Below are 14,973 nucleotides of genomic sequence, written 5' to 3' on the forward strand. Positions count from 1 at the left end.
ACTTCTGCGAGATGATGCAATTAGTTGACCTTGTTCTTTTAGGGGCTGGAACAACACCTTTAGGGACTTAGGAGCCCTTAATTTATGGACATTTATGATTGGGGTTACAGAGCCCAAAAATGTCTATAACGCCGCCGGAGCCAAAGGAAGTCGAAAAAAATATACTCATAACAGAAGAGATACCCTCAGAAGAGACTGACAATGTGCAAAGTTCGAAGGATTAAGAAGAAGAAGGAGAAATAGCAGGTGCACAATCATCGCCCAGACGATCAATGAGAGGCCAAAAATTCGCCCGAGAAAAGAGAGAGCAGGAGACATACAAAGACAAAGTGCAAGGAAGCCAGCCTACCCTTCAGAAACTCTTTGCTAAAACTTCGAAGATGACTAGAAACCAAATCCAGAGCTCCAAAGGAGCTCCCCACTCCAAAAGCAAGTGATGAAGATTGTCTCCTGGAACTGTAGGAGTATGGGGAGCAAAATAAAAGAAGAAGCCATCAAAAGTCTGATAAGATCCGATTCTCCTGACATATCCTCATCTAGGAGACTAAAATGGAGGATAAGGCCTTCCCCCACATAGGCAAAAATCTATGGAAAATAAGTGAAGGGCAAGCAGTCTCAGCCCAGGGTGCCTCAGGAGGCCTGGGCACTCTATGGAACACAAACAAATTCACGAAGGTTCAAGAGATCGCCAACTCTCACTAGTTGTTCACAAAGCTGAAGCATGTGGACTCAGATGAGACCCTTTGCCTTATTAATGTGTATGCTCCAGTCAGCGCTGGAGAGAAAAAGATCTGTTGGGAATCCATTAGAGGATTGGCAGATTCTGAAGCCCTGGAAAACATCATCATTGTCGGAGATCTAAACCTCACCTTATCCTTGGCCGAAAAATGTGAAGGAAGCATAGTAAGGGACCCGGCGCGTGAATGGGTGGAGGATTTGCTTCATGATTGGGACATGATCGACATCAAACCCTCATCGGGCAAATACACCTGGACCAATAGAAGGCTCAGCCCGGGTCACATCACTGCAAGGTTAGACAAATTTCTTGTTCAAAGTTCTTTTCTTCTTCTTGGTTTAGAATCTAGAATGCACATTCTCCCTTGCAGCGTGTCTGATCACAGACCCATCAAACTAGATCTCGTGGCCCATATGGATCAAGGCCCCATTCCTTTTAAATTCAGCCCCCTGTGGGTCAAGGAGCAGACCTTCATGCAGCTAGTAAAAAATACATGGAAGCAGCCTGTCAACGGCTCTGCCTTCTTCGTTTGGGAAGAAAAGCTCAGGAGAGTGAAGGCTGCACTGAAAACTTGGGCTAAATCCCTTCCCAATCCAGCAGTGGAAAGGAAAAAGATTCAAAAATGCCTCGAGATCCATCAGTTGAATGCGGAAAATGAAGTGATCACAAAAGAAGTCCTGGATAAGGAAGCTGAGCTCCAGCAAAAGCTTCTAAAAGCAAGCTTGGCCGAGGAAGAGTATTGGAGGGTCAAATCTCGCAGGCTTTGGCTCAAGGCAGGAGATAGGAACTCTGCTTTCTTTCACAAGCAATCCCAGGCTCAAAAAAATTTTAACTCCATCTCTGAAATCAAGGAAGAGAACAACACCCACAGAGATATCCAAAGCATAAAAAATGTCGCCTTCCGTCATTTCAAAAGCCTGTATAGTGAAAAAGAGGACCAGGGGCAGATGTCATCCTTAGTGAATGAGGTACCAACTCTGATCTCGGCCAGAAAGAACCAATTATTGGAAGCAGATGTCACTAATGAGGAAATTAAAGCCGCCCTATTCGCCATGGAGCCTGACAAGGCTCCAGGCCCAGATGGCTTCACTGCCAGATTCTTGCAAACTTGCTGGAAGATTGTGGAAAAAGATTTAGGCAGAATGGTTCGAAAATCTCAAGCTTGCCAGAAAATAGGAGGAGGTACCAACTTGGCTTTCATAGCCCTTATCCCTAAGGAAAAAGGAGCCAACACTTTCTCCAATTTCCGCCCTATCTCCCTTTGTAACATAGGTTACAAACTGATAACAAAAGTGATTGCCAATAGGTTGAAATCTATTCTTCCTTCCATTATTCCAGAGAACCAGGGAGGTTTCATTAAGGGAAGACAGATTGTGGACAACTTTATCCTGGTCCAAGAGGCCATCCACTCAAGCTTGACCTGGAAAGAGAAAGGCATGGTGGTCAAACTAGATCTTGAAAGTGCCTTTGATAGGGTAAGGCACAGATTTCTGTTGGATGTCTTGCACAAATTTGGGTTTTGTCCCAAATTCATCACCTGGATCAAGGCTTGTATCAGTGAGCCTTGGATCGCCCCTTTGGTGAATGGAAGGGCCACAGACTTTTTCAAAGCCTCCAGAGGGCGGAGGCAAGGGTGCCCTTTATCACCCTTTCTCTTCATCCTCCAAGCCTCCATCCTTAGTTTCCTTTCGAATAAAAGGCAGGTTGATCAAGAAATAATGGGAATAAGCATCGTAAGAGGTGTCAAAAGCATAAACCATGCTCTGTTTGCAGATGATACTCTTCTCCTGGGCGCTGCCTCCCTTCCTTCAGCTAAAAAATTCAAGGAAGTGCTGGATGTCTATTGTGAGGACTCAGGAAGTAACCTCAATAAAGGCAAATGTCACATCTTCTGTTGGAATATAAAGGTCAGAACGATCCAAGCCATTTCTAACTATTTTGGTTTCGCAGCCTCCTCTGCTTGGTCATCCTTCAAATACCTGGGTCTCCCTATCTTCCAAAAAAGAGCCCTCAGCAAAGACTGGTTGCCTTTGCTGGAAAAAATCAAGTCAAAAATCTGTTCCTGGGGATACAACTGGCTCAACCTAGCAGGTAAGACTGTGCTAATAAAAGTTGTTCTAAATAGCCTTCCTATCTATCAGGCTGCAGTGATGATGGCTCCTCTTGGCATCACAAGGAAAATTGAGGAGTATATCAGGAATTTTTTCTGGAAAGGAGGGAAAGCTAATGAGAAGAGAATTCCTTTAGTAAGCTGGGACACAATCTCCTTGCCCAGAATGGAAGGGGGACTGCATTTCAAGAACATCAACAAGCAAAATATTGCCTTGGGCGCAAAGCTATTATGGAGGATAATCGCTCCAAATCGAGCTAGGCTCAGCTTGTGTTGTGGAAAAAGTACTTCCGTGGGCAGAGAACCCGCTGTCTTGACAATCCTATCACCACCTCTGGAACTATGATCCATAAACTGTGTGACAGAGCCTCTGCTTTAATCAAACAGCACATGCACTGGATCCCTGGAAATGGGAAGCGTATTAACATATGGGAGGACCGCATTATGGGCAGCGACCCCATCATGGATGATTGTTCTCTGACCCTGTTAAAAGAGTGGATGGACAGCGCTGGAGTCAAAACACTGTGGGATTTATCACAATGGGAAAACAACAATTGGCAGCGCTGGAGAAACATTGAGGTGCCATCGCACCTGTCTAAAGACTACTCCAATCTCCTTAGTCAATTAAAAGGAAAAGCTCCTCTAAATATCAGCAAGGCAGATACACGAGGATGGGGATCGATCCCAGGTAAGTATACAGTCTCACAGGGTTACAAGCAGCTCACTCAGCATCCGAACGCGCCGCCTGATCCGAGACCTTGGCAGGGGATCTGGTCCCATTCAACGATCCCCAAGATAGATATTTTCTGCTGGCTTCTTTGCCATCACAGGATACTGACTGAAGACAGATTGCGCAAAAGAGGAGTCAATGGTCCCTCACGCTGCTCACTGTGCGAAAATTATGAAGAATCAGCCGCTCATCTGATGCTTTCATGCAATTTCGCAACTGCTCTTTGGAAGGCGGCGTTAAGTCCCCTGAACACTGACTTTACCACGCCTATTCATTGCTCAGACCTGTTTGCTAATTGGATGCGCAGGTATCTTGGTGGCACTCAGAACCTTCAGATCAAAACCGCCTGGCTCGCCCTGCCTAAAATCACCTGCTGGCACATTTGGTTGGAACGAAACAATAGGATTTTTAATGACAAAAAGAGCGATTCTAAAATGATCTGGATCAAAATTAAAAGCCACCTGAAGGACTGTATGGGAGATCAGTTGGACAGAGAAGGCCTTAGTGATCAAGACGCAGCTTGGGGAGATTCTCTGGGCCTCCAGTTCGTTGACAAAGTCAGGCTTCCTCCTCCCCTAAAGCACTGGCAAATCTGCCTCAATACTGAAGAACTCGATGAGTTATGCAAAATGAAGGCAAGAAAAACTCTGTTCTTTGATGGAGCCACAAAGGGAAACCTCGAAAGTTCTGGTGCAGGTGGTGTCATTAAAAATGCAGATGGTAGAATCGAATCTAGATATGCCTATGGAGTGGGCTTCAACTCCAGCATCCAAGCTGAAGCCTTGGCTCTCCTTCAAGGACTCAAGATGCTCATCTCTCTGGACATCAAAGATGCAATCATCCTTGGAGACTCCCAGTCCATAATTAAGGCCATGGTGGATAAATCCTCTCCCTCGGATTTAAGATTATCAAGACTCCTGAGTAGAATTAGAGTCTTGACAAAGACTTTTTAAAATCTGGAGTTCCTTCATGTTAAGAGAGAAAACAATAAAGAAGCTGATGCTGAAGCCAACAAAGCGGTGCTTCTCCCCCCTCGAGCGCTCCTAAGAGATGGAGAGGAAAGCTGGGACCCCATCCCTTAAACAGCCTTCTTAAAATGTTTTATTGTCTTTTAATGAAGAAATTTGTTTGTATCAGCAATTTAGGAAAGATAGATAAAGTTACAAGAACTATAGCTAGTAAAAAACGCAGGCTTAGTGGAGGGGAAGTCAATTGGATTCTGATAGAAGAGAAATCTGATCACTGTGCATCTCTATGTAATCTAAATTACGACTTTCCAGCCAAGTATTAATACATCAACCTACTTGTTTCTGTCAAAAAAAAAATATATCCACAAAGATACAAACAAACAACATTACGGTCGATGCCCACAAGTACATTTATAGTTTTTTAGTGTTACTCCAAGGGAAATTTACAATTGAGCTATTACAAAAACCTAAGAGATCAAAGAGCTGGTCCCTTTCCGGACAGTCCCTTGTAGGGTAAGGTCTTGCGATGACCTTATTCCCTTGTAGGGTGAGGTCTTGCAATGGCCTTATTTGGTGTGACACACGATCAAGCCCAAACTTAAGTCTCCAGTGCTTGAGAATTGTAGAGATTAGAAACAATAATTAATCTTTTAGACCTATATATATAGCCCAAAAAACTAGGACTAATTACTCCTTTTTATCTCTAGGCTTATTTTTTAGATTTCAAGAGAGGAAGGTCTTGTAGGAGACCAACAATTTAATGTTGGATTGTTTTTTCATGCCCCTTTATTTTTGGTTTAAATTATGGACTATGTTTGTGTGTAGGATGTGACTGGTGTGGATTCTATTTTTAGTGCAGGAAAATGAAAATCCAACTTAGTTCCAACAAAATTGTTCAGGGATTCAATGTAGTGAAGGGAAAGTCAACTCATCCTATGGAGGAAGAAAATTAGAGACCTTGAGTTCGGGTCGTATGCCATATTTTATGGTCATTTAGGTGACAATGTGGCCTCATACCTGCAAAAGAACTTGTTTTGAAATATCTTAAGTGATGTGATTTTTGTAGACTATGGAATACAAGATTGTTGTATTCCAACAACTTTTTAGTGTCTCTCTGAGTAATTTTCATGCTCCATATCTTGTTGGGCCATGTTGTATTTCGACAACTTTTTAGTGTCTTTCTGAGTAAGTTTAGGCTCCATATCTTGTTGGGTCATGGTTTTTGATGGTTGCTAGACGAAAGAAATTATATTCGATCGAATGTTTGGCATGAAATTAACAACCCAAGCTCATGGATTCGGTGTAGTGAAGGGAAAGTCAACTCATCTGCCATCTTTGATCGTCACTTAGGTGAGAATGTGGCCTCATACTTGCAGAAGAACTTGTTTCGAAATATCTTAAGTGAGGTGATTTTTGTAGACTATGGAATACAATATTGTTGTATTTCGGCAACATTTAATGTCTTTATGAGTAATGTTCAGGCTCCATATCATGCTGGGTGATGGGTTTTGATGGTCACTAGAAAAAAGTAACTTTATTCAATTGAACGTATGGCATGAAATTAACAACCCCAAGCTAGTATGCAGAATTATGTCATATACATGTTTTCTTCGACATATTTTGAATATATGTATACATTATTTCTCTTTCTTTTTATTTCAAGATGAATTTTGGTTTGATCCTTGTAAAGGCATGGTTAAAGATTATGAGAAGATAGACAAAGCCATTCTTGTGCAGACTTCAAAGGTTGGTCTAGGTGGTTCAACAGCTATCGCAACCTATTGATTGATGGGAAAAATGTCATTGTTGCGAACGTTGGTGACTCTAGAGCAGTTTTGTGCGAAAAGGGAAGGGCGATCCAACTGTCAGTTGATCATGAGCCAAGCACCAACACTAAACGTGGAAACCCTAGAGAGTAGGGGTGGTTTCTCTCACATGTGCAAGGTTTGTTTCCATTATGAAGAAAATACAATCAAACATTTACTTAAGGGTTCATATGGAAATTTCATAATGTAGGATAGAGTAATTTGCTTCTAGTTTGACATGAGGTTGTTGTATTAGTTAGTCTCTAGTAGTTACCTGCAATAATCAATTATGAGTTACATGGATCATGTTCACTCACACATACAAGATAGAACATGATAGAATTACTCATCAAATAGGAAACACTACACACGATGCCCACAAGTGCATTTACAATTCTGTCTTGTTACCCCAAGGAAAATTTACAGTTAAGCTATTACAAAAGCACAAGAGATCAAAGAGTTGGTCCTGCTCTAGACAGTCCCTTGTAGGGTGAGGTCTTGCAATGACCTTATTTGGTGTGGCATAGGATCAAGGCTAGCCTTATTTAAGTCTATAGTGCTTGAGAAATGGAGAGATTGGAAACAATAATTAATCTTTTAGACTTATATATACAACCCACAGAACTATGACTAATTACTCCTTTGTATATCTAGACTTATTTTTTAAATGTTCAACTATAGCTGGAGGAGAAGGGTCTTGTAGAGACCAACAGTTTCATGTTATCTGGATTGTTGTTGCATATTCCTTTATTTGTGGTTTAAACTATGGACTATGTTTGTGTGTGTAGGATGTGACAGGTGTGGATTCTACTTTTAGTACAGGAAAAGGAAAAAGCCAAGTTAGTTCCAACAAAATTGTTCATGGATTCTGTCTGGTGAAGCGCAAGTCAACTCATCCTATGGAGGATTATCATGTTGTAGAATTTTGGAAAATTAGAGACCTTGAGTTGGGGTTGTATGCCATGTCTAATAGTCATTTAGGTGGCAATGTGGCCTCATACCTGGAGAAGAACTTATTTCGAAATATCTTAAGTGAGGTGATTTCTGTAGACTATGGAATACAAGAATGTTGTATTTCGACAACTTTTTAGTGGCTTTCTGAGTAATTTTCAGGCTCCATAAGTTGTTGGGCCATTGGTTTTGATGGTTGCTAGAATGAAGTAATTTTATTTGATTGAACGTAGGGAATGAAATTAACAAACCTAAGGTCATGGATTTAGTCTAGTGAAGGGAAATTCAACTCATGCTATGGAGGATTATCATGTTGCAAAATTCTGAAAAATTAGAGACCAAATGGAGTTGTATCCATCTTTGATGGTCACAACCCCAAGCTCATGGACATATTCTAGTGAAGTGAACTATGTTACAGAGGAGCGCTTTCCCCCCTCGCTCCCGCTCCCAATCTGTGCTGCAGGCGGGAGCGACTCGGGAGCGCGCTCCCTAAAAAAAAAAATCGATCCCTGCCTTTTTGGGAGCATTTTGCCTTTTTTGCAATTTTTTTTTTTTTGTAGTAATGTTTGAAATGCAATTTTTTTTAAAGAAACAAATAGTTTTTGAGTGGGGCAGCGTAATGATCAAGTCTAGGCCCTAGTATTGATATGCTATTCATGGTAATGTTAAATTCTTAAAGTAAAAGTGACATTCTCCTTAATATTCATTTTCATCCTTTTAATTAAATTTGTAACATTACCATGAAATGACTCAGTATGTTTGAGAGTAGTTCCGGCCTCATTGGATTTCATATGGAGAAAGTAGAATTTTAGATTTCATTCAAAATCCAGCAAACTTATCAGTTTTTCAGGATTTCAGGATTGGGGATTGCAATGTTTCCATTCAATTTTGTCATATATTAGGGTATGGAAAGAGCACCAATCCCTCTATGTACCTTGATTTTAGTGACATTGGTTGTTGAACTCCTCTATCATGACCCTCCTAAAAATGTACGCATCACTCAAACAAAATCTTGACTTGACATGCTATGCTTGTTCTATCTTATGTTAATGCTTAGAGGATAATATTAATGACAAAGATCCCTATACAGATACAGAGGTAGTGACAAAGAAACCTCTGCATATTAATTCTTAGAGGGTGATATTAATGACAAAGACCCTGATTTTCCAACAAGACTATAAAATTAGACATTTCTCGTGGTGGAAAGAGGCCCAAGCATAAGAAATAGATAATAGATTTACTTCTCTTTTCTAGTTTCTAGTAACTTTTATAACTATTGACTCTTTCATATTTATTATGATATTTTTTTAAACAATATATGACAATTTAAGTTTAAAGTTGGCAATTATAACTCAATAGTAATGAATTATGAATATGATGCTTCATGAAAGTTGAAAGTTGTTTCATTTCATTTGATTTTATAACATTTAATTTCATGTTAGATATTATTTGTTGTAATGGTTACACTTAGCTTACAAGTACAACTTTGGTGATCAATGATGATAAATGTTATATATTGAATTTTGAAAGCTTGAAAGCTTGAAACTTTATGATTGATGAATCATGAGACTCAATATGTTGTATATTACTATGTAACTAACTTGTGGACATGGTTGATGAAGATTATAACTTCTAGATGATTGTTGTTGTATGGTTCAATCTATGTTTTTTTATGTTTTTTATATCTAATTCATTATTCTACATGTTTTTGTTGATATATATGTCTCAAAATATAAAAAATATAAAAAAATATATATATTAGATAAAAAATGCTTCGGGATTTGCTCCCAAACCAGGGGCATCTGAAAATGTCGCTCCCGCTCCCGTTTTAGCTCCCGCTCCCAAGTAACATTGGAAGGGAAAGTCAACTCATCCTATGGATGATTACCATGTTGTAGAATTCCAGAAAATTAGATACATTGATTTGGGGTTGTATGTCATATTTGATGGTCACTTAGGTGACAATGTGGCCTCATACCTGTAGAAGAAATTGTTTCAAAATATCTTAAGTGAGGTGATTTCTGTAGAGTATGGAGTACAAGACTGATATTTCGACAACTTTTCAGTGTCTTTCTGAGTAATGTTCAGGCTCCATATCTTGCTGGGTCATGGGTTTTGATGGTTTCTAGACAAAAATAATTTTAGTGAATTGAACGTATGGCACGAAATTAACAACCCCAAGCTAGTATCTGGGATTGTGTCATATACATGTTTGCTTCAAATTTTTTTGAATATATGTATACATTGTTTCTCTTTCTTTTCTATTTCAGGATGAATTTTGGCCTCATCCTTGTAAATGCATGGTTAAAGCTTATGAGAAGAGAAACAAGGCCATTCTTGAGCATACTTCAAAGCTTGGTCTAGGTGGTTCAATTGTTGTCACAACCATCTTGATTGATGGGAAAAATCTCATTGTTGCGAACGTTGGTGACTCTAGAGTAGTTTTGTGCCAAAAGGGAAGGGAGTTGGATCATGAGCCAAGAACCAACACTGAAGGTGGAATCTGAGTTGATCATGAGCCAAGAACCAACACTGAAGGTGGAAGCATAGAGAATAGGGGTGGTTTCGTCTCAAACGTCTCAAGCTTGTTTCCATTATGAAGTAAATATAATCAAACATTTACTTAAGGGTTCATATGGAAATTTCATAACGTAGGATAGAGTAATTTACTTCTGGTTTTACATGAGGTTGTTATATTAGTTAGTCTCTGGCAGTTTCCTGCAATAATCAGTTTTGAGTTACATGGATCATGTTCACTCGCGTATACAAGATAGAAGAGGATAGATTTAATCAGTTTAGAATTAATCAGTTTTGCTAGCATCGCTGATTGAACAGCAATTCAAAAACGAAAAAAAATAAATAAAAAATTCTTGTCATTTTATTTCTTTTTTTTTTTGGGTTTGTTTTTTTCATATTTTTACCATCACGGAGTTACATGAATTTTGAAACTTTTCCACTAATGGACGTGCCCTGGAACAAGGGAAATCCGATCATTGAAAATAATGCATAAATTAGTCTTTGAATGTTTCATCTTGTCATAATTTTTTCTCGCGGTTAGGCATTAGAGTGTACTTGTTTTCCATTTGTGAAAGCGGATATAAAATCATATCCTTTTGTAATTACATTGGATGCCAAAATATTATGTTTGCATGATATGTACCCAGAGTAGATGGGCAGCTTGCACTTTCTCGGATGTTTGGAGACAATCATCTAAAATTCAACCTAAGATTAGATCCTGATGTGAGACGTATCGATGTTAATTCTGGAACATAATTTTTAATCTTGGCCATCGATGGTTTATGGAAAGTTTCTTTTCTTGACCTGCAACATTTACCATTATTAGCTCGAGTGCTCTGTTACTTTTGTTCTTGTCTGTTTGCTTGTTGGGTTTTTTTGCCACGGATCTGCTAAGTAATTTTTATTTTCTACCAGAAACAGGTTATGGAGAATCAGGAGGTTGTTAATTTTGTTAAGAAAACGAAGGATCCAGACGCAGCGGCGAAGAAACTGACAGACGAAGCACTAAAACCGTGTAGAAAAGATGATAGATCTTGAATTTTTGTTTCTTTCAGATGACTATTCTTTCATCTAGACAAGGATACCAACATTCTTCTAATTTCACTTTAGATCCAGGCAGAGAATTTGTCTTCTCTGCATTGCAAATGTCTACATGTCATATGGGTGCCTTGAATGTTGTGAGATGCTTCAATAAATATAAGCCCAAGCAATTACAACCGTGGTCAATTGGGAGATGGAAAGGCTGGATGGTGTTGAAGATGACCAGATTTTTAATGTTGAGCGTTGTATAGATTTGTGTGTGACGTAACATTCTCGATGCTTTGGGTAACATGCCTTATGCAAGTAAGTTTGAGGATATCAAAGCAAAAAATGAAAATCCTGGCAAATAATTTAGAAGTCAACCAGGTCAACGACTAAGGAATGTAAATTTTCAAAGGAAATCATTTGCTCCCAATTATAGATACAACAATCGATTTTCACTTTTGAATAATTACATTGAATGTTTTATCTTCCATAAATATGGACACATTACAACTACTTATACAAGAAGATTGTTTAGACCCTAGGAAAATAGTTACTTGACAGGAATAATATTAGCTTCCAGATACTCAAGTTTCTTTCAGGGTTATTTTTTTACATGTAATGTAGTTGGTCACAAAGCTATTGATTGCAATAAGAGAAATATGAAGTAGAAACATTATGAATCTCTGGCTCTCTTCTCTGCCCATGTAAGGTGTTATACATGTAATGTAAGGTGTTATACATGTAATAAGTTTGGAAATGTAGAAAAAGAATGTCAGAGAAAAATAATGAATTAAAAAAGACAACAAGTAGATTCCCTCCAAAGAAACTAGTTAGACAATAATATTTTTATCGAAAGAACTAAAAATGATGGATCCAACTACACTACTCATCGTGAGTAGAAGAAAGAGGAACAAGTAATGTGTGGGCTTTCTTTGTACACATTTGAAGAAGAAGATCAATGTTACAGAAATAGTGGATGCTCTCATCACATGTTCAGAAATAAAAGAAAAATTATCTCTCTTAGGAAAAACAAGAGTGGTAAGATTATTCTTGGAAATGGTACATCTGCAAATGTTGATTATTCATAAATTTAGACAATTTATATGTGCTAAAGAAGAATGCAGGCATAAATAAGAGGTCTATCTCCTCTTTCTCCGATTTAGAGGAAAGGAAGATAGTCCCCATTATAGCCTATTATATCTGATGCTTATTTCTAAAGAGACTACAAAACTACATATGGTGCAATTTTTATCTTGGTGATGACTATCATGTCCATAAGATCAATGGTGCATGATCTTAGGGAGAGCTATGCATGTGTACCTTGGTGATGATTCCATATGTTTCTATATTAATATTTTGGTGATGTTGATGATAATGATGTTGAATCTGATTAAGTGATTGTAATCAGGAACATATATGAAATGTTTAGAGGCAGGCATGGCCATGAAAAATCACTGAAAAATCAACATTTTATATTTTGTACACATTTTTTATGAAGGAATGTCACGTATTTAAGTAGTTCTTGACTTAGAGAGTCAGGTATGTTTCTTTGTGGTGATATATAAGTAGCAAAAATTCAAGGGGGCTTCTCATATGCTTCATCAGTTCATTTATCACATTATGTTTCTGACATTGGTTTGCTATAGTTTGTTGATGATGCTCATATGCTGCTTAGAAATGAATGAAAGAGTGTTCACTCAATAAGTAATTAATGTTGATGAGAAGTATATAATGTGATTATAATTGGTGATGAATAGCTGAAAAATGTTTAAGCGATCATCTTTTATGCTTCTAATGGCTCATTGTTGGAATTATCGACACTCCTTATTGCATATTCTTGTTGTTGATTCATCTTCTTGCATTGCTCTATGTTGATTAATGTATTTGCTGATAAGAAGGATATATATACTATTGTCACTATCTCTTGAGTTGTATATGTTGAAGTTATTGATGGTGCCCCATTATTGCTACTGTTGATAAAGAGAATATATGATTCATATGTTTTCATCATTTGATAGTTATGGATCCTTCTATATATGGAGAGAATGTGTTGACCATGATGGCGAGAGGTAAAGGGATGAGCTGCAAATAGAGCTTTATTTCAAAATATTATGTTCGTACTAGTGTTTTTGGTTATTCTTGGATGCATCGCATATTTGGCCATGAGTTGTTGATGATAGAGATTGGTGCTAGACTATCTTACCTTCTTGATGATATAATGCTTCCTGATGATGAAGATGTTTATATTGCTTTCATTGTGTCATTATATTAATCTTGTCAGATAATTATGCTTATGTGGAACAAGTTGGATTTTATTGGTTATCATGATTTTGCTACAAATATTTGATTGTTACCTTCATGTTGATGGCGAGATCATTGTTGCTCATGGATGCCATGTATTTGATTCATTGGGATTGCATAAAGGGGAGCACACATGTGTGCATTTGTAAAATCCATGCATCATTATTTTTTTATATTGTTGATGTATTGATCATGGAGCTAAGGCTCATGGTGTATAACATGTATTGTAAAGTTTGTCAAATCATCTATGTATGGGATAATGGGTGTCCAAGTCATCTCTTATTTTATATACCATTGATTTATTCCTATTACATTGGGTGAATGATGTAAAATTGGAGAGGTAATATGTGCTTATGATTAGTAAATTCTTGTATATATGTATCTCTAGAAGGTCCACTATATGCTAAGGGGGAGTATATTTATTATGTAGGCCTATAGTCATATCTTGTAGTTGTGCTTCCTTGTTTATATCAATAGATCAGACTTATCTTGCTAAGAAAGCATAGTACTTATATCAACATGGTTTTTCCCTTTGCCCTTTATGTTAAAGGGGTAGAGAAGACTTGGTGTTTGCACAACGTTTCCATCAAATCCAAAGGGGGATATTGTTGGAATGTGACATGAATGATGGTACAAGATTTGTAGAGGATAAGGAAGAGAATTGACAACTTAGTCACAAAATGCATGGAAAGTGTGAAGTTTGAAAAGTATACCTGACCTTGTGAATAAGAGTCATGTACATATGTAGGTTTAACGAAAAATAGTCGTGCATGTGATCCTCCCATGGAGAATAGAAAACTCGAAGATTTTCCCATGGTAATTGCCCATTGTATTGTGATGGAAATTTCCATTTGATCTCGTCAACAATTACAGACAGTAACTACCAAAATATTTTACTATGGTATTGGCAAGGCAAATGGATACATAAGGAGAAAGAGATTAAAGAGTTTGGTCTACATTTAATGGATTATTCATGTGTGATTTGATCTGGAATAGGTGTGCACCAGGGAGAAAGGATAAGGCTCAGATATGAAATATATGAAAGTGTATTGAAAATTAAAGGATATGCTTGATTTATTTACTTATGCTTAAGTAGCTAAAGTGTTTTATATACATTCTAAAGTGTTTTATTGCTGCTTGATATTGGTTGTTGACATTTGTTCCTACTACTGAGTAATGCTTATGATGATGGTAAATTTTATTTGAACAAATAGAATGGTTTTTCTTTGTTATTCACTAGTATGATATATGTACAATAATGTTGTGCATAACAAATTCATATATATATTATACACGATTCCATTTCAAAACAGTCATGCATGTATTCTAAGGTTAATTTTATCAGGGTTTGTAAGGATGATAGATTAGTTTTGTGTTATTTGTTGATGATTGTCAAGGATGCCTGGTATTTGATAATTTGGTTATTATTTTGGTTAATCATTGATTGTTTGATGATTGGTCTTGGTATGTTCAATGATTGTTTCATTGGTGTCCTAGTGGTTTTAGTGATTAGTTGTAGATATATTTGATAATAATTCAATGATTCAGTGTTTGGTTTCAGAGTGGTTACCGACATTTTATGATTGAGCTTATTGCTAGGTATGGGTCTAGCTTAAACATTTAATGAATTATAGCCTGCATTTTTTGATGGTTGATTAAGATAGGTGGATCCAATATCAAATATTATGAAACATGGTCAACGAAGGTGTTTAAGGTTGTTTTCTTCAATAAGGGAGTCAAAGCTTCTTTCTGGTGAGAGCTAGTAAAATTGATTAGGGGGTTGTAACACCCTTCCAGTGGGTGATCAAGAATGAGCGGAGGTTCTAGCA

At 37.6% G+C, this 14,973-nt stretch overlaps 1 pseudogene; it reads left to right on the forward strand.

Annotated features, from left to right (window-relative positions):
* The first annotated feature begins 6,236 nt into the window (after window positions 1-6,236).
* Window positions 6,237-10,855, forward strand: LOC149204810 (putative protein phosphatase 2C 9; annotated as a pseudogene).
* The last annotated feature ends 4,118 nt before the right edge of the window (window positions 10,856-14,973 follow it).

The sequence above is a fragment of the Pinus tabuliformis genome, chromosome 1_2 (genome assembly GCF_031772625.1).
Source record: "Pinus tabuliformis cultivar Carrire ecotype Pingquan chromosome 1_2, CPIR1, whole genome shotgun sequence".
NCBI lineage: Eukaryota > Viridiplantae > Streptophyta > Pinopsida > Pinales > Pinaceae > Pinus > Pinus tabuliformis.